The sequence below is a fragment of the Hylobates moloch genome, unplaced genomic scaffold (genome assembly GCF_009828535.3).
Source record: "Hylobates moloch isolate HMO894 unplaced genomic scaffold, HMol_V3 SCAFFOLD_12, whole genome shotgun sequence".
NCBI lineage: Eukaryota > Metazoa > Chordata > Mammalia > Primates > Hylobatidae > Hylobates > Hylobates moloch.
In genome coordinates, this window is record NW_026652287.1 from 92,970,691 (window position 1) to 92,985,126 (window position 14,436).

Sequence of the window (14,436 nt, forward strand, 5' to 3'; positions counted from 1 at the left end):
AGGAAGCAGTGGTGGAGCTTAGCAGTAGGACGAGGGAATGTCAGGGTACTTAAGCACCTCTCAGTTTGGGGTGGCTGCTCTGATAGTGGCTGCACCTCCTCTAGAGCTCCAGTTCCCGCTGGGCAGTCCCAGTGCCTCAGCTCTGGTGACATCCCCACTTCCTTCTGTCCCTCCAACCTGGAGCAGCAGCTTCCTACTGTTTCTCATCTTTGGATTATCTTGCATCCTCCATTTGTTTTTTGTGTTCTTGCAACAGCCTTATAGTCAGAGCCCCGTGTCAAACTTCCTCTGGTGAACTACTAGAGTGGCAGATGCACTGTGCTCCAACAGTCTCATCTGCTAAGTGGAAATAATAATTGTGTCTACCTCATGTGGTTTTTGCAAAATTAAATGAGTTAATATATTTAAAGTGCTTGGGACAAGCCATGGCACACAGAGTGACGGCTATTCTGGAACACACAGCCAAGGCACCAAAGTCACTTTCTAGACCCCAGAGAGGAGATCCCCAAAGCCTTTGAGGATGAATAGGAGTCAAGCAGGTGCAGAGAAGATGGAAGGACATTTGGGCTGTCTTAGTCCCTTTGTGTTGCTAGAAAGAAAGACCAGAGGCTGGGTGATTTACAAAGAAAAGAGATTTCTTTGGCTCATGGTTCTGCAGGCTGTACAAGAAGCATGGTGCCAGCATCTGTTTCTGCTGAGGTCTTCAGGCTGCTTCCACTCATTTTGGAACGTGAAGGGGAGCTGATGTGTGCAGAGATCACATCGCGAGAGAGGAAGGGAGCAAGCAGAGGGGAAGGAGGAGCCAGACTCTTTTTAACAACCAAATCTTGTGGGACCTAAGAGTAAGCACTGATTACCACAAGAATGGCACCGTGCCATTCATGAGCCATCTGCCCTCATGACCAAACACCCTCCCACGAGACCCCACCTTCAACACTGGGGATCAAATTTCAACATGTGATTTGAAGGAGACAAGTATCCAAACTGTATCATACGCAAAGGGATCAGACAACTAAGTGGCCAAGAGGTGAGAGAGAGAAGGGGGCCTTCCAGGGGCCAGGAAAGGGAAGAAACGCAGGAAGACTGGGGCATGCTGACAGAGCAAGGGGAGGGGATGGAGTCAGGGAGAAGGATGAGGCTGGAGAGAACAGAGCCCAGAGCATACCTTTTCAGGCATATTGGAGTCCAGACTTTGCCCTGACAATGGGGAACCATTGCAGCTTTTCACTGAAGTGACACATTTGAATTTATGTTTTAGAGAGATTTCTTTGGCTGCAGTATGGAAAATAGATGGGGTGGAAAGGAGAGATGAGAGGACAGCAGGAAGAGCTGTTAGGAAGCCATTGTAAGTGCCCAGGCAAGAGATAATAGCTTGGACTACAGTAGTGACCCGGGAGCAAAAAATAAAAAAATAAAATAATAAAAAGGCTCAAGTTATTCAGGAGGTAAAAGGAACTGGATTGGCATTGGATTGGATGTGGGAGCCAGGGGAGAAGATGACATCAAAAATGATGCTCCAGTTTTTAACTTGGGTAAATGTACAACAGCAGGCAGCCCAGCCGAGTGATTAGAAGCGTGGGCTACGGTTTCAGCAGCCTGCATTCAAAGTCTGGCTCTGTCCACAGCTAGCTGTTGAACCTGGGGCAAGGCACCAATTCACTGGGTGCCTCAGAGTATAAGAGAGGGATAATAATTGTATCTTCTGTACAGGGCTCTGGAAAAGGTTAAATGAGGTAAAGTATGTCAAATGCTTGGAACGGAGCCTAGAATATCACAAGCACAGTACATCTTGGCCACTATTACATAGACGAGATCTCAGGAGCAGGCATAGTTTGTGGGGGTGGGAGCATCATGAGCTAGGTTCAAACACACTGAGTTTGAGACATCTAGGGAACCACAGAACAAGTTTTGGGCTGGAGATGTAGATTTCATTTGAGAGCTGCCAGCAGTGGAGATGGTAATTGAAGCCATGGGAATGGAGGCAATTGTCCAGGGAGTGTAGGTAAAGTGAGAATAGATAAATGCCAAAGGGCACAGTCTGGGTATGTCAACATTTAAGTGACAATTTCAGAAAGAGAAGCCAAGGAAGAAACCAGAGAAAAGCAGTTGGAGAAGCAAGAAGGCAACCAGAAGTGGTCCTGGTACAGCTGTGATGGGGAGACAATGATGAAACAGCAGGAACTGGCACCGAGAGTTATTGGTGTAGCTTGGGCTCTCCCCTCATCATCCTCTCCAGCTGGGAGTCATGTGATAGAAGCAAGAAGCCTGTCTCAGCGCACATGTAAAAGAGCAAACTCCAGACACCCACGTCTTATCTGTGCTGACCCACAAGCGTGAGGTGGCCCACGTTGGTGACTGGAAATGACACCATCCAATTTTTCTGGCCACTATGTTGCACCCCTGATTTTTTCCTTCGTATGACAGACTTCACAGCAAATACTCCTACTGAGTCCAAACAACTGCTACGATTGAGAACAAGCACGAATCCGCCACCCACCTTCTCCTGGAAATAAGGTGATGTGTAGGTTCCTCATCTGCTTTCCAGTGTCCACAAACCCATCTGAGTACTTGCAACTTTAAATTTTTCTTTTTTTTTTTTTTTCTGTTACAGACACTGATTCCAGAAGAGTGTTCCATATGCTATGCTTTTTAAAATTTTATTATTTATTATTTTTATTTTTTTGAGACAGAGTCTCGCTCTGTCACCGAGGCTGGAGTGCAGTAGCACAATCTCAGCTCACTGCAACCTCTGCCTCCTGGGTTCAAGCAATTCTCCTGCCTCAGCCTCCTGAGTAGCTGGGATTACAGGCACGCACCACCACACCCAGCTAATTTTTGTATTTTTAGTAGAGATGGGGTTTCACCATGTTGCCAAGGCTGGTCTCGAACTCCTGACCTCAAGTGATCTGCCCACCTTGGCCTCCTAAAGTGCTGGGATTACAGGTGTGAGCCACCGCGCCTGGCCCATATACTAAATTTATTAGAACCTCCAAACCTGGCCAAAGGCCTCACTCGTAAGATTCTGGTGGCGATGCCAGCATATGCTGGGCTCAGAGGAGGTCTTCAGATACCAGGAGGATTACTCTAATTCAACGCAGAAATGTTGTGAAACTGCTTTATATTCTGTCTAGCACAAGTAAGTGGGGGTTACTATTTTTATAATCATCATAAGAGCCTTCAACTACATAATTTTGGGAAGTGGTGATAAAAAACAGAGTACTTCTCCCTTGAATTCTACCACCCCCAAACTTTCATTAACATCCAATTAATTTTCTTAGAAAAGTTCAGCATGAAGCTCTCTGCAGCACTTTGGCACAGTAGTATCTATGCATTTGGAATGACACAGTAATTTCTTATCCTAGGGAAAAAAAATTACTCTGTCAAAATGAATCTTTTAGCCTAAGATGAACTGGTTCCATTTCTCATTTCTCTTTTCTCAAGGTTATTGGGTTGCTGAACTCCCACGAACCAAAAAGAAAACACTGAATGGTATCCAAACCAGCCTGGGAGGGACAGCGAGAAAAGCCAGAACCAAGGCTGACCAGCCTGAATGCTGGTAAATGTTATCAAGGTAACAACTTCTCATGTGTCGGTATGTGACCAATAAAAAGGGAATGTGCTTGATTAGCAAAAAGAATCTCCATGAAAAATAAGGCATATTAGCATGATGACTTTATTATACAGCAATAACATAAGTGGCAATCCACTCTCGTAGAATATTTGTGTTGAAATTAGGAAATGGCAGCAGATTGAAACACAAGAGCTAATGGAAGCCCTAAATATAGATGATATTCCATCTGGCTGCCAAAAGCCTGCCTCAGCACATTAACCAGAAGACCAAACCAGAGAAGGGAAATAGCTTTAAAAGTGCAAAAGAGAAAAGAGATTCACTCAGAATTTTATCTGGTAAAAAAAAAACATCTAGTCATAGGATGAGGAGTCATCTGTTTCATGGACTATTTATGACTCAGATGTTAATTCGGATGCTGTCTTTAAATACATGGAGAGAAGAGAGAAATTTTCCCCCTTTATTTAGGCTTGAAAGAGTTTTGTTGAAGCAGGTAGCTCACAGCTGGTAAGTGGCATTCAGTTGTTTAAAATAATTTATATGATTTGGCTTTCGTATTTGCTACATTTGCACAATAAACAGAGCTGCTGTTTTGATTCTTCCAAAACCATTTTAAACTCTAGCACCATGGGGACCATGTACCCTTAACATTTTGCAAGAGCTATACTTTGCACTAAATGAACAGCAAGCCTGTGTTTACAAAACAAAATTATTTTTTTCCAGTTTCAGTTTTGCTTATTAACAAAGTAGATATTTCTCAAGTCAAAATTTCTCCTTTGTTTATGGTTGGAGATCTTGGCCCTGATGAAAAAACAAAAATCCACTGATGAGTACAGAAAATCACCACCATGCAGAAATCTCTCTTTACAACAATCCTGTGGCTCACAGAGCCATCGTGATTGCCAGTGTCCTCGTAGAAAGTCAACAATAGCTATTTGCAGTTGATTCAGTTTCTCTGTTTAGGAGATTTTTTGTAGCGTAAATAGATTACAGAGTTTGCAAAAATGTGCATTTATGGTTGACCCTTATGCTTCTCAGAATCTGTTTGGAGTACTAAGGCATGCTATCCTGGGTGTGTTGATTTCTCTTTGTGCAAACTCTGCTGAAAACCAAGGGCAATCAACAGGATGAAGAAAGTTTAATTCAGGACCTGGGTTGATAGAGATTACCTCTGGGTCTAAGGTCAGGGATGCTTTAGTCCCCTTTGTTAGAATCTCCAGGGAAACCCTAACTCCCAGATATTAATCAGATCTGTAGAACCCTGCTTAAAACCGTCCAGTGGCTCTGAATTAGTTTTAAATAAAACTCCTTATCCTAGCTGATAACACACTATACAATCTGACCTCTGTTCAGACCTTACCAGACCTATTATGCGCTGTTTATCCTGAGGCCTCTCACCTTGACCTGCAGAAGGCTGTCTTCTCCCTTTGTCTTCACGTGACCTTTCCTCTATGTGTAACTGTGTCCTAATCTCTCTCTTCTTAGAAGGACACCAGTCTTACTGGGTGAGGGCCCACCCAGAGGACCTCTTTTTTGCCTTAATTACCTCCTTAAAGGCCCCATATTCAAAGACAGTCACATTCTGAGGTACTAAGGGTTGGGACGTCAACATATGAATTTTGGGGGGCTATAATTTGCCTATTCTGCACATTTCATATAAATGGAATCGAACAAAATGCAGCCCATTGATTCTGGCTTCTTTCACTTAGCACAACGTTTTCAAGGTTCATCCAAGTGGTAGCAGGTATCAGTGACTGAGCAGGAGCACCATCATATGGGACAAACATTGCCATTTCAAGTTCCGGCTCCCTTTCTAATCTCAGGCATTTCAAGGAAATCACTTCTCTTCTAACAACAAGCAGCCAGAAAGAGCAGACAGTAAAACACAGATAAGACAGCTCGGGCATAGAAGGTGGGGGGAAAGTCTCTTGGGTAACTGCCAAACTTCACACTCATACAATGGGCCCCAGTAAAACAGTGGGCCCTAATAAGCACATCCCTTTCCCTTTAGGTGCACTAAGATAGGGAAGCTAAAAGCAGGCTTGGGTATGCCTGCAGCTGAAAAAAAAAAAAAAAAACAGTATGGAAACAAACACAAAAACTCCCTCCCAAATAAGCAAGACAAAGAAACACAGAAATATTCTAAGCCTGTGATAAGCTCTCCTGCCCTAAACCCTTAAATACTCTCAGTCTGTAACAGAGAAGGCCCCTGACCTAATTCAGCCAGAAGCCCCTCTCAGGTTTATTCTCCAAAATAAACCTGTCTTTAACTGCAAAGCCACTTTTCATGTTTCTTTCTTCCTTATTCAACTCTTTAACTAGCAGTACTTTATTCTTTTTTATGACTGAATAGTATTTCATGGTACGGCTCTATCACATTCTATTTATCCATTCCTTAGCTGAGGGAGATTTGGATTGTATCCACTTTTTGCCTGTTATAAATAATATTGCTACAAACGTTTGTGTACAAGTTTTTGTATGATCATATGTCTTCAGTTATCTTGAGTATATACCTAGGAGTGGAACATTCTGGGTCATAAACACACATAACTTTCTGTTTCCCTTTTTGAGGACCCACCAAACTGCTTTCCCCAGCAGCTGCATCATTTTACATTCCCACCAGCAATATATGAGGGCAGGGCATGTTTCTAGAGATTAGAAAATCACAAACGAAGGGCACTGTCCTTTACAGCCTGCTGAAGTTCAAAAGAGAGAGGAAGAGACGTTCAAGTAAGGAAGAGATGTTTTATTAGGAATATGAAGGGTTCACAAAGTCCTGCTTACTTATTTTCAGCCAACTTTGCCATGACATTATTTAATTCGCATTTTCACCTCCTCTTCAATCTTAGCGCAAATAGCCTGGGTCTCAAGGCCATCTTTTCCCAACCTGTATAAGCACCTTCCAGACAGCATTCAATATGTGTCATTTTATTTCCTATTCAGTAGGGAAAATTAGGTCTTGCTTTGCCCACTCAGCTTTATTCCTGGAAATACACTTTTCAAAAAGTAGAAAGTTCAGTCTTGCTTTAAACCACCAAGCTGCCTGAATGGATTTCATCCATTATTTCGGGCTTTATTTTAAACTTTGCTTTTAATAGGCACAGAACCAATGCATATTTTAAACTTTTGACTCAGGCAAATTTTATATGTCCAAAAGACTCTTGGAAGTTAAGCAGACATAAGGGGTAGTGTGTGTGTGTGTGTGTGTGTGTGTGTGTATCACAGAATGAGGGGCACATGCTGCCAATTTAGTAATTAATTATCAACTAACAGAAGGTCACTACCTATACTGTCTGTGGCAGCCAGAGCCTCACCACACTGACACCAAGTTGCTGTGCCTCCTTGACAGAAAGTAACACAGATCGCCATCAATGGATAGACAAAAAAACTCTGAATCTATGGTTATATGTGTGCATCTTACAAATGGAGTAACAACAAATAGAAGAAATATATTTACAAATGAAAATGAACCTACATTTATTTACTTCACTAAAACTGTTTTTTTCTTCTCATCAAAGACTTCTCTATTCATGCTACTCAACATCCCAAAAAGAATCAGCATAAGGCCACAAACTCAACAAAATTCCTTCTCCTGTTCATAAAACTCCTGTCCTGACTCCAAGTTCACACTCTAAATAAACAGGCAAGCCTGTGCTCTGCACCCTGAGGAGCAGTCTCCTAGGCTTTGTCCCTTCAGAGAGCCCATTTCCAAAGAGAGGCCGTCCCTCTACCCAACTTTTCTCAAGGCCACATAGCTCCTCTCCAAAGACAACCATCCCCAGTGGTTCAGTTGATCCTGACAGCTGCGCCTACAGAGAAAGAAGGGAAGAGAGATGGGAGAGGAAGAGCTCCCAGGAGTCAGGATGCAAGGTGAAGCCAGCTGTTGATCAGCGGTCACTCAGCAGCTAGACCAGGTGACGCTCTCCTTCTGCAGGCTGTAGGCTGTGAGAATGTTCTGAGTGGCATTTAAGGATAGCTCCCGTGCAGCATGCCAGCTTCGGCAGGGCGTCCTATGGTAAGTCCCAAAACGCAGAGGGAAAAGAATAACTGCCATCTATCAGAGCAATGATGTGAGAATGTGTATAATGAATGAAAAATTTTGTAAATCAAATTTGTGTTCTCTTTTTTTTTTTTTTTTTTTTTTTTTTGAGGAGTCTCGTCTGTCACCAGGTGAGTGCAGTGGGTGATCCCGGTCATGCAATCTGCCTCCGGTTCACACCTTCTCCTTCCTCAGCCTCTCAAGTAGGTGGGATACAGGTGCCCGCCACCAGCCTGGTAATTTTTTGTTTTTTAGTAGAGAGATTTTCAGCGGGCTCGATCCTGACCTCATGATCCGCCCGCCTTGGCCTCCCAAAGTGCTGGGGTTACATGCGTGAGCCACTGCGCCCAGCCTAGTTTGTGGTTCTCAAACTTGAGCATGTATCTTTTTTTTTTTTTTTTTAAATTAAAACACTGATTTACTTGGCCTTATTCTAGAAGTTGGATTCATTCGGTCTGGGGTAGAACCTGAAAATTTGCATTTCTAACATTGCATTTCCCAGAGGATCTGATACTGCGGGTCAGGGGCCACACTTGGAGAACTGCTTGCTAAAACACAGGATCCATGTCAGCTGAAGCTATAATGGGCAATCATGAGCCATGCCCAGACTGAGCAGTAAAAGGAAACAATATTACTATCTAAAACAAGCAAGAAAACAATAAAATATTTTAAAATAACAGAATATATAATGCTTGAGTTGCCATTAGCAAAGTGTTAGTGAGAGGTGACAGCGTGCTGGCAGTCCTCACAGCCCTCGCTCGCTCTCGGCGCCTCCTTTGCCTGGGCTCCCACTTCAGCGGCACTCGAGGAGCCCTTCAGCCCACCGCTGCACTGTGGGAGCCCCTTTCTGGGCTGGTCAAGGCAGGAGCCGGCTCCCTCAGCTTGCAGGGAGGTGTGGAGGGAGAGGCGCGAGCGGCAACCACGCGGCGCTTGTGGGCCAGCTGGAGTTCCGGGTGGGTATGGGCTTGGCAGGCCCCGCACTCGGAGCGGCCAGCCAGCCCTGCCAGCCCCAGACAATGAGGGGCTTAGCACCCAGGCCAGCGGCTGTGGAGGGTGTGCTGAGTCCCCCAGCAGTGCCGACCCACCGGCACTGCGCTCGATTTCTCACCGGACCTTAGCTGCCTTCCCGCGGGGCAGGGCTCGGGACCTGCAGCCCACCATGCCTGAGCCTCCCACCCCCTCCATGGGCTCCTGTGCGGCCGGAGCCTCCCTGACGAGCACCACCCCCTGCTCCACGGCACCCAGTCCCATCGACTACCCAAGGGCTGAGGAGTGCAAGCGTGCGGCACGGGACTGGCGGGCAGCTCCACCTGCAGCCCCGGTGCAGGATCCACTGGGTGAAGCCAGCTGGGCTCCTGAGTCTGGTGGAGATGTGGAGAACCTTTATGTCCAGCTCAGGGATTGTAAACACACCAATCAGCACCCTGTGTCTAGCTCAAGGTTTGTGGATGCACCAATCGACACTCTGTGTCTGGCTGCTCTGGTGGGGCCTTGGAGAACCTTTGTGTCAATACTCTGTATCTAACTGATCTGATGGGGACGTGGAGGACTTTTATGTCTAGCTCAGAGATGGTAAACGCACCAATCAGTGCCCTGTCAAAACAGACCACTGGGCTCTACCAATCAGCAGGACATGGGTGGGGCCAGATAAGAGAATAAAAGCAGGCTGCCCGAGCCAGCAGCGGCAACCTGGTCAGGTCCCCTTCCACACTGTGGAAGCTTTGTTCTTTTGCTCTTTGCAATAAATCTTGCTACTGCTCACTCTTTGGGTCCACACTGCTTTTAAGAGCTGTAACACTCACTGTGAAGGTCTGCAGCTTCACTTCTGAGCCAGCGAGACCACGAACCCACCAGAAGGAACAAACTCCGAACACATCCGAACATCAGAAGGAACAAATTCCAGATGCGCCACCTTAAGAGCTGTAACACTCACCGTGAGGGTCCACGGCTTCATTCTTGAAGTCAGTGAGACCAAGAACCCACCAATTCCAGACACATTTGGATTACGTCCTTGAAGTCGGAAAAAGCAGAGGTTAACTAGACATTTTTGAACAAGCCCTGTCCTCTAACTCAGCAGAAAGGGAGACCAAGTCCATCATCCCCTCAGTAAACCATTGGCCCTGGAGCATTGGCTTTCCCTCTTCACAGATGAGGAGTTCCATTTTCTAACTCACACAGAGCAGGGAGAGGATAAGAGCTGAGGAAATGCCATCAGCCCTCAGCTGGTCACTGTCTCTACTAGTAGTGCCTCATATGGGTATAAGGCTTTATGGTTTTGAAGAGCTTTCCAGTGATCAAAACAATGTGACATGGGTGAAAGAACAGACAAATGGACCAACTGTACAGAATAGAGAGCCCAGAAAAAGACCCGCCCACATATAGTCAACTGAGCTTTGACAAAGGAGCAAAGGCAATACAGTGGAGAAAGGACAGTCTTTTCAATAAATGGTACTGGAACAACTGGACACCCGCATGCAGGAAAAAAATAAACTAGAATCTAAACCAAGACCTTACATCTCTTTCACAAAAATTACCTCAAAACAGATCAAAGACCTAAAGGTAAAAATGCAAAACTGTAACTGGTGACAGCCAGAATGAAAAAAACAATAATTGAGTGACTACTAGTGCCAGCTATCGAGTTAAGTACTTTTAATAGCTTATTGCATTGATTCTAAACTCTGTACACAATGTATTCCCAAATTACAAGCGATGAATTTTTTGGCCAGTGATAAAGTATAATTTCTCTATGTTATTCCCTATAGAATCTGGAGCAGGAGCCTCACTCTCCTATCAAAAGGAGAAGAACCTGAAGAAAACACTTATCTTCCTTCTCTCTGCCTAGGGGCAGTGACCTTGAATTCAACCACCATCACCCCTTCCAGACACCAGAGGTGGGAGTCCCACAAGGCAGAAGGCGCCCCTGTGACCCATCCACTTCTCTTCTATGTTCTTTACCTCCTTGCTCATGAAGCCATAAAGTTGAGCTGAGTAGAAGGTGAATTTCATTGCAAAGTTTACACAGACTCTGCTGACAGGTTCATGAAAACACTACTGAATATGTTACATACCACCAATGCTCACAGCACATCCAGTGTTGGAAGTGATACTTTTCCATTACCAGTAACCCTCCTTTTGTCCTAGGAGCTCACTGACAGCTAAAATCAGATGATATTTTTATATGGAACCTGCAATGTATTAAGTCCTTTTGCTCAGTGACCCAAAAAGGAACTAAACGGTACCCAGACTAGAAATCAATGTCAAATTATTCAAATAAATGCCACTTAAAGAATGGTGGCTTGGGAAGCACTCAGCCAGAAAGAATTCTCCCAAGATTAGTTTACTGTGAAGTAGAAGGGAAGAACGTTTTAACTTTGGTTGGAAATCTGATGACATTACTTAGAAGGTGATGAAACATCCTCTAAGAAATGGTTCTGATCCACTGTAGGGCACCCCCCTCTCTCCTGCCACATTCCCCCATTTTACCCACCAAAGAGGTTCTTTGACAAGAGGCTAAGGAAACCAAGCAACATAAGATCTAATCGCAACTGAGTGCTGGAAATGTGTGGGGAGAAATCTGTAATTAAACTGAGCAATTAACTCCAGAAAGCTAACTGGGGCCAACTCTGACACTACTATAAAGTTATAAAATCTCCAGCATCTCATTTCTTTGTCCCTCTACCCAATTTCCTCTCAAATGTAAGCCTCTCTTTCTCTCTCCTCTCTTCTTCGTATTTAATAAAGCTGTTTGCAAGAAAGGAAAGAATCTTAGGTTAGTCATTTACACTTTAGTATGAATTAAAGCCAGTGTGTCAACTCTCACAAGAATGAGAATTTCAAGCCATACTTCTAATTGTGGAATGGCTGTCATTGAATTCTTTTAAGGGTGTTTAATGGAACAACTAAATATAAGAAGAGGAGAGAAACTGCCCAAGTCTGCCTATGCCTAAAGTCAGCCTTAAGTTCAATCTTGAGGGTGAGAGCTTTCAGCTGCCACTCCCAATTAAAAGTGAATTCAGATTAATTCCTAGATGCTGAATGAGAGTTATAATTTATCCTTTCAGGGATCTACTGGTTTTCTTTCTTTTTTTTTTTTTTTTTTTTTTAGACAGAGTCTCACTCTTGTTGCTCAGGCTGGAGTGCAATGGCGTGATCTTGGCCCACTGCAACCTCCGCCTCCTGGATTCAAGCTATTCTCCTGCCTCAGCCTCCCGAGTAGCTGGCATTACAGGCATGTGCCACCATGCCCAGCTAATTTTGTATTTTTAATAGAGACAGGGTTTCTCCATGCTGGTTAGGTTGGTCTCGAACTCCCAACCTCAGGTAATCCGCCTGCCTTGGCCTCCCAAAGTGCTGGGATTACAGGCGTGAGCCACCATGCCCAGCCGGTTTTTCTTTCTTTTTTACTTTTATTTTAGGTTGAGGGTTACGTGGGCAGGTTTGTTATATAGGTAAATGGGGGTTTGTTTACATATAGTTTGTCACTCAGGTACTAAGCCTAGTACCCAATAGTTATTTTTTTTTCTGATCCTCTCCCTCCTCCCACCCTCCAGCCTCCAATAGGCCCCAGTGTCTGTTGTTCTCCTCTTTGCGTTCATGTGTTCTCATCATTTAGCTCCCACTTAGAAGTGAAAACAGGTGGTATTTGGTTTTCTGTTCCTGCATTAGTTTTCTAAGGATAACGCCTGCAGCTCCATCCATGTTCCAGCCGAAGACATGATCTCATTCTTTTTTATGGTTGCATAGTATTCCATAGTGTATATATACCATGTTTTCTTTATCCAATCGGCCATTGATGGGCATTAGGTTGGTTCCACATCTTTTCTGTTGTGAATAGTGCTGCAACAAACATTCGCATGCAAGTGTCTTTATGGTAGAATGATTTATATTCCTTTGGGTATATCCTGGATCTACTGGTTTCAATATCCGCCTCTTCTCCTCTAGGCCCAGAAAACAGGTCAATTTCTGATGGCTTTTAAGTGTCAGCCCTATAGGACCCATTCTCACTTGACACCAGGTATCTCCACTCCAGATGCCCTTCCCCCTACCGGGTTTTACTTGAAAAGCACAACATGAGTGGCTTGAGCCAAATGTGGCCATAGGTCCTTCAACAAATGTTGAGTGAGTGCGACCCTTGGAGCAGAAAATTGACAGGGCTCTGACACATGGCTGGTCCCCCAGAGGCTCTCACTGCTCTCTTAGCTGGAAGAACTTCAAACCCTCCAACAGTGGAAAATTCAGTCTGTTCCAAGCAAGAGACACAAATGTGCTCTTAAAATTCTTACTGGCATTTGGAACTGCCCAGGGTATTATAAATATAATTGTTCTGAAGTGTGAGTGTGTGTCAGGGAGAGAAAGAGATGGAGAGATGGAGAGAGAGAGAGAGAGAGAGAGTGTGTGTGTGTGTGTGTGTGTGTGTGTGTGTGTGTGTGTGTGTGATGACAGAAAGGAAAGTGAGAGCAGACCCAGGGCCAGCAAGTATCCATGCCAAGAACACAAGGCCAAGCACAGAGAAGAATGTCCACCAGATGCCCAGTGACTACATTCCGGATTTTCTACTGCTTCCTCCTCAGAGAAAAGGGGGGAAATAAATCAGAGAGAACACAAAGGGAGACAGAGAGTGAGCAAGATGGGTGGGGATGGAGAGAGAAAGGAACAGGAAGTGGGAGCCTTACTAGACATAGAGCAAGAGGCCCAGACTGAGAGAGAGAGGCTGTCAGAATGAGGAACTACTGAGAGATCACAGGCTTCTCCACCAGTTACAAGTGATGATTAATATCTACATTTATTGTGTTTTGAAGCCATCAAGTTCTATGTCCAAATGACCCCACCCCTCCCATAATGTAGCACCAAGACTAATCCACCATCCACAGGGCATTCTGTTTCCTGCCAAACAGATGGGGCTTCTTGAGGTTGGTCTTACACAGCCTCTTCTAGGTCTTGGACACATGCCGGCCAGCCTCTGTGGCTGAGGAATAGAGCAAAGTTAAGTGAACTGACCCTACAAGTGGGCCCCTATGACCTTCATTGCTCTTGAACTAACTGAGCTGACCAGCCAGCCTGAAGCAACATGGCCCCAGGGCAGGGGCTCTTAACCTTTTATGCACCAGGCTTCCTTTGGCAGGCTGGTAAAGCCACAGACTCCCCTCTCAGAATAATGTTATTAGGCATAAAATGAAATACATAAAGCTACAAAGGAAATCAGTTACAATATCAAATATTTTAAAGATTACAAATATAGTAATATTTCTACTATTTTATCAGTGCTTTAAATAATAGGATCTGGTGAGGGGTCAAATAACAACCATCATTTCAAAGACTGATGGGAGAAACAGTGTTTCCATTGTCTACAACAACTACCAGGTGATATGAAAACATCTGTTATTTCTGTGGCAAGAGCCATAGGTGCTGCTAATACCACTGCAGTTTCTTGCTTACATTCTTAATAGAAACAAAAAGCTAGATTTCATTGAGAGGTTAGATAAAACAAAGATGCAATTTTTCCCCATCCAAAATATGAACCAGAACAAAGGCAATAAAAGGAAGGGAGTTGCAACAACAGTAATCGTAATGACAAAGCAACATCTGCTACAAGAACAGCAGCAAAAAATGGCTGCCATCTCTGCTCTGTATCAGGCCCTGGGTTAAATGCTTCTACTCATCTTTCTCTTTCATTCTGAGGAAGGCATAATTTTGCCCACTTTACAGATGAGGAAACTGAGGCTTCAGGACATTAGGGAACTTGTCTAGGACCATAGCCAATAAGTAGCTGTGCCAAGAATGGAAGTCAAGGCTGTCTGACACTGAAGTCCACATTCACTGTGCACTGTGT

General features: G+C 44.4%; 1 protein-coding gene and 1 long non-coding RNA gene across 2 annotated transcripts in view; one reads left to right on the forward strand and one right to left on the reverse strand.

The window, feature by feature from the left end:
• The window catches only part of LOC131380755 (uncharacterized), a 517,791-nt gene that overhangs the window by 171,441 nt on the left and 331,914 nt on the right, over positions 1 to 14,436 (reverse strand). The gene's annotated exons all lie outside the window — the stretch shown is intronic.
• On the forward strand, positions 1,890 to 10,896 carry LOC116479094 (uncharacterized). Its single transcript, XR_004250935.1, has 3 exons — positions 1,890 to 2,514; positions 3,442 to 3,571; positions 10,370 to 10,896. It is a non-coding gene; the product is annotated as an uncharacterized LOC116479094 (long non-coding RNA).